The sequence below is a fragment of the Nicotiana sylvestris genome, chromosome 9, assembly GCF_000393655.2.
Source record: "Nicotiana sylvestris chromosome 9, ASM39365v2, whole genome shotgun sequence".
Classification (NCBI taxonomy): domain Eukaryota; kingdom Viridiplantae; phylum Streptophyta; class Magnoliopsida; order Solanales; family Solanaceae; genus Nicotiana; species Nicotiana sylvestris.
In genome coordinates this window covers 9,241,736-9,247,735 of record NC_091065.1, presented here as the reverse complement: position 1 = coordinate 9,247,735, position 6,000 = coordinate 9,241,736, and positions in this window count along the sequence as shown.

Sequence of the window (6,000 nt, the reverse complement as noted above, 5' to 3'; positions counted from 1 at the left end):
TCAGGATGCTCTGGTCTGATTAGTGGGCCTCATGAAGAGTGTCACCCGAGCAGGCTTGCTTCTTGTAGCACCAACCATCTCTCAGGCTAGAGAAGGAGCTCAGACTCCTGCTACTCGCACTCTGGAATAGGTAGCTCCCCAGATTCAGACTCCAACAGTTCATCCAGTTGGAGCAGTTCAGCCGGGTGTGGTAGCTCAGACCGGCAATGGAGCGGCTATGTCCACTGATGCTTTTTGGAGGCCGGATAGGTTCACCAAGCTCTTCACTTCTACTTTCTGTGGTGTATCTACTAAGGTTCCCTAGGATTATTTAGATAGCTGCCACGAGGTCCTCATTAACATGGGCATTGATGAGACCAATGGGGTAGATTTGCTACATTTCTCTTGTCTGGATCCACCAATACTTGGTAGAGGGATTATTGTTTAGCGAGACCAGCCGGATCACAGCCTTGACTTGGGAGAAGTTCATAGTGTTGTTTTTGGAGAAGTTTCTCCCCATTACTTAGAGAGAGGCCTATCGGAGGTAGTTTGAGTGCCTCCAGTAGGGTTCCATGACTGTTACCCAGTATGAGACTAGGTTCATCGACTTAGCTCGCCATGCTCTTGTCATACTTCCTACTGAGAGAGAGGGTGAGAAGGTTTATTAATGGTTTTATTCAACCGATTCATCTTTAGATGGCTAGGGAGAGTGAGAGTGAGATATATTTTCAAGAGGCGACCAATGTGGCCAGGAGAGTAGAGGTGGTTCTATCACAAGGAAGTGGTCATGGGTCAGATAAGAGGCCCCATCATTCGGGTAGATTCAGTGATGCCTCGTCTGGAGGCCGAGATTCATATGGTAGAGGCCATTATCCTAGGCCCTTTCAGTCAGCTCTTCAGGTTTCTCACAGTGCTTCAGGTAGCCATGGTCTATAGATGTAGTATTCGGATCAGCAGTCCTACAGTGCACCACCAGCTCTTATCAGTGCACCGCCGCTCTAGAGTTTATTGGGGCGGTCATTCAGATTGCTAGGGTTAGTCTCAGTTTCCTCAGTCACAACACTCAGGTGGATGTTTTGAGTGTGGTAAGTATGGTCATATCAGAGGACTTGTCCGAGGTTAGTGGGTACTCAATCGCAGTAGCAGGGTTGTTGAACTATAGTTCATGAACCAGGTGTTCCATAGACCACACAGCCAGCTATAGGTGGGGGTAGAGGTGCTAAAAGTGGAGGTAGAGGATTTAGAGGTGGAGCTCAGATCGCTAGAGGTGGAGGCCAGCCAGCTGCAGGCCGTCCCAGAGATGTAGTCTAGGGTGGTGGGGCCCTGCCTCGATGTTATGCTCTTCTAGCTAGGCCCGAGGGCTGAGGCTTCAGATGCAGTTATTACATGTACGGTTCTGGTTTGTGATAGAGATGCTTCAGTGTTATTTGATCCAGGGTCTACGTACTCGTATGTGACCTCTTATTTTGCGCTATATCTGGTTATGCCTAGTAACTTTTTGAGTGATCCTATATATGTGTCTACACCGATGTGTGATTCTATTGTGGTAGATCGAGTCCACCGCTCTTTTATAGTTGTGATTAGAGGTCTTGAGACTAGTGTGGATTTTTTGCTTCTAGACATGGTAGATTTCGATGTTATATTGGGAATGGATTGGCTATCACCTTACCATGCTATCGTAGACTGTCATGCCAAGACTATGACCTTAGTCTTACCAGGTATACCTCGTTTAGAGTGGAGAGGGACTCCTAGTCATTCTACCCGTAGTGTTATCTCTTATGTGAAGGCTCGGTGCATGGTCGAGAAGGGGTGTTTGGCCTATTTGGCATATGTTTGTGATTTTAGTGTCGAGTTTCCCTCTATTGATTTTGTACCTGTTGTTCCTGAGTTTCCTGAGGTTTTCCCTTCAGACCTACCTGGTATGCCACCTGATAGGGATATTGACTTTTGCATTGATTTGGCTTTAGGCACTCAGCCCATTTTTATTCTGTCGTATTGTATGGCACTGCCTGAGTTGAAAGAGTTGAAAGAGCAGTTTCAAGACTTGCTTGAGAAAGGTTTCATTAGACCTAGTGTTTCGCCTTGGGGTGCATCGGTGTTGTTTGTTAAGAAGAAGGACGGATCGATGAGAATGTGTATTGATTACCGGAAGTTGAACAAGGTTACAATCAAGAATAAGTATCCATTGTCGAGGATCGATGATTTGTTTGATCAGCTTCAGGGTGCCAAGGTGTTCTCAAAGATTGATTTCAGATCTGGCTATCATCAGTTGAGGATTAGGGCATCCGATGTCCCTAAGACAACTTTCTGCACTCGGTACGGACATTATGAGTTCCTGGTCATGTCATTTGGGTTGACCAATGCCCCAGTAGCTTTTATGGATTTGATGAACCGAGAGTTCAGGCCTTGTTTGGACTCATTCATGATAGTCTTAATTGATGATATTTTGATATATTCCCACAGCCAGGGGGAGCACGAGCAACATCTTAGAGTGGTTCTTGAGACCTTGAAGGATAGCCAGTTATATGCTAAGTTCTCGAAGTGTGAGTTCTGGTTGAGTTCAATTGCATTTCTTGGTCATGTTATATCAGTAGAGGGTATTCAGGTTGTTCTGAAGAAGATTGAGGATGTCAAGAACTGGCCTAGATCAGCATCAGCTACAGAAATTCAGAGTTTCTTGGGATTGGCAGGCTACTACCGTCGGTTCATGGAGGGGTTTTCATCTATCGCAACCCCTATGACCAACTTGACCTAGAAGGGAGCCCAGTTCAGATGGTCGGATGAGTGTGAGGCGAGCTTTCAAAAGCTCAAGACAGCTTTGTCTACGACACTAGTGTTTGTTTTGCCCACAGGTTCAAGGCCTTATACAGTTTATTGTGATGCATCTCGTATTGGGCTTGGTGCAGTGTTGATGCAGGATGGCAAGGTCATTGCCTATGCTTCGCGGTAGTTGAAGATTCATAAGAAGAACTATTCAGTTCATGATTTAGAGTTGGCAGCCATAGTTCACACATTGAAGATTTGGAGGCATTATCTGTAAGGCGTGGCATGTGAGGTGTTCACGGATCACAAGAGTCTTCAGTATTTGTTCAAGCAAAAGGAGTTGAATTTGAGACAGAGGAGGTGGTTGGAGTTGTTAAAGGATTATGATATCACCATCTTATATCATCCGAGAAAGGCCATTATGGTGGCTGATGCTTTGAGTAGGAAGTCAACCAGTATGAGCAGTCTTGCTTATATTCCGGTCGGTGAGAGACCGCTTTCTTTGGATGTTTAGGCCTTGGCCAATCAGTTCATGAGGTTGGATGTTTCTGAGCCTAGTTGGGTATTAGCTTGCACGGTCGCTCGTTCTTCTTTATTGGAGCGTATCCGTGATCGGCAGTATGGAGGTGTTAAACAGGTTACCTTAGATGATGATGGAGTATTGAGATTGTAGGGTCGAGTTTGTGTGCCTAATATGGATGGACTCCGAGAGTTGATCTTAGAGGAGGCCCATAGTTTCCGATACTCTATTCATCCGGGCGCCGCGAAGATGTTTCAGGATTTGCGGTAGCATTATTGGTGGCGTAGAATGAATATGGATATCGTTTCATATGTAGCTCGATGTTTGAATTGTTAGTAGGTTAAATACGAGCATTAGAGGCCTTGTAGGTTATTTCAGAGGATCGAGCTTCCTGAGTGGAAGTGGGAGCGGATCACTATGGATTTCGTTGTTGGACTCCCGCAGACTCGGAGGAAGTTCGACGTAGTATGGGTCATTGTTGATAGGCTGACCAAGTCAGCGCATTTCATTCTTGTGGTAGTCTTTTATTCATCCGAGAGGTTAGCTGAGATCTATATCTGGGAGATTGTTTGTCTTCATGGTGTGCCTGTATATATCATTTCGGACCGAGGTACGCAGTTTACCTCGCGTTTCTGGAGAGCAGTTCAGCGAGATTTGGGCACTCAGGTTGAGTTGAGTCCAACATTTCATCCTCAAACAGACGGGAAATCCGAGCAGACTATTTAGATTTTGGAGGATATGCTCCGGGCTTGTGTCATTGACTTTGGTGTCGATCTCCGATTAGTTGGTTTGAGCTGGGAGAGGCTCGATTGTTGGGTATGGATCTGGTTCAGGATGCCTTGGACAAGGTCAGGATTATTCAGGATAGGCTTCGTACATCTCAGTCCAGGCAAAAGAGTTATGCCAACCGCAAGGTACGAGATTTGCCATTTATGGTAGGTGAGTGGATATTGCTTCGAGTGTCACCTATGAAGGGTGTGATGAGATTTGGGAAGAAGGGCAAGCTTAGCCCTAGGTTCATTGGCCCGTTTGAGATTCTTGATCGAGTGGGAGAGGTGACTTATAGACACGCATTGCCGCTGAGCTTATCAGCCGTGCATCCAGTGTTTCATGTGTTTATGCTTCGTAAATATCACGGCGATCCATCCCACGTGTTAGATTTCAGCACTGTCCGCTGAGGATCCGGTCACTATTCTAGACGTACGGTTATTACATCTCTTTCTTATGAGGACTTCGTCAGTTGAGGTCGAAGAGTATTCCTTCTATTCGTGTTCAGTGGAAAGGTCAGCCTCCTGAGGCATCGACCTTGGAGTCTAAGTCCTTTATACAGAGCCGTTATCCCCATCTTTTCCCCGACTTAGGCACTTCTTTCTTCTGTCCGTTCGAGGACGTACGGTTGTTTTAGAGGTGAAGAATGTGATGACCCAAAACGTCATTCCTTGTTTTAAAATGAAACATCCGTGTTCTGAGGCCTTAAAACCCTTATTTATAGTCACCTCGAGTTGCATGCGTAGTCCGGGCGCGTAGCCGGAAAGCTTAAATATGATAATCTGTGAAAAACGATAAGTTTTGATTATATAAGGAGCTAATTTTATTCTGGTCAACGTTTTGGGTAAACGGACCTGGACCCGTGATTTGACGGTCTTAGAGGGTCCGTACGAAAATATTGGACTTGGGCGTATGCTCGGAATCGAATTCCGAGGTCCCGAGCCCGAGAAATGAATTTTCAAAGAAACTTATTTTCTGAAATTGTTTAAGGAAATTTGAAATGAAATTTGATTAGAACATGATGGTATCGGGCGCGTATTTTGGTTCCGCTGCCCGCTACAAGTCTTATATATGATTTAAGTCATTTCTGTAAAGTTTGGTTGAAAACGGACGTCGTTTGACGTGATCCGGATCTAAATTGCTGAATTTGATAATTGATGAAGTTTGAGAAAAAGTTCTTGATTTTGAGGTTTGATTCATTGTTATTGATGTTATTTTGATGATTTGATCGCACTGATGAGTACGTATGATGTTATTGAGTTAGTACGTGTGTTCGGTTAGGAGCCTCGAGGGCTCTGGTGTGTTTCGAATGTGTTTCGGCAAGTTTTGAACTTAGGAAAAAGTTGCAGGTCTCTGAAGCCAGGTCACGCAGTCTGCGATGGAAACTTCGCGGCCGTGGTGGGGACTCCGCAACCGCGGTGGGATTTGTGCGGTCCGCGATGAGCAAGGCCAAGCCTTCACGGCCGCGCTCGATTTCTTGCGGTCCGCAGTGGAGACCTGTGCGGCCGCAGTCCATTTTGTGTGGTCCGCACAGGGCACTGGACCGCAGTACCTCAGGAAGGTCTGTGCGGCCGCAGTCCATTTTGTGCGGTCCGCACAGGGGGCTTGAGAGGGTATAAATAGACGGGATTTTCAGTTATTTTCATTTCTCAAAACCCCAAAAAACTAAGAGACGATTTTTCTAAAAACATTTCTTCTCCACATAAAATGTAAGTTGTTTTTAACTAGTTTTCTTCAATCATTAACATCTTTTAACATGATTTCAACTTCAAATCAATGATTTTCATGGGGGAAATTAGGTGTTTTGGGTAAAACCTAGGATTTTCAAAAATTGGGGAATTGGACCTCGATTTGAGGTCCGATTTCAAAACAAATTACATATTTGGGGTCATGGGGTAATGGGTAATCGGGTTTTGGTTTAAACCTCGGGTTTTGACCATGTGGGCCCGGGGTGATTTTCGATTTTTTGG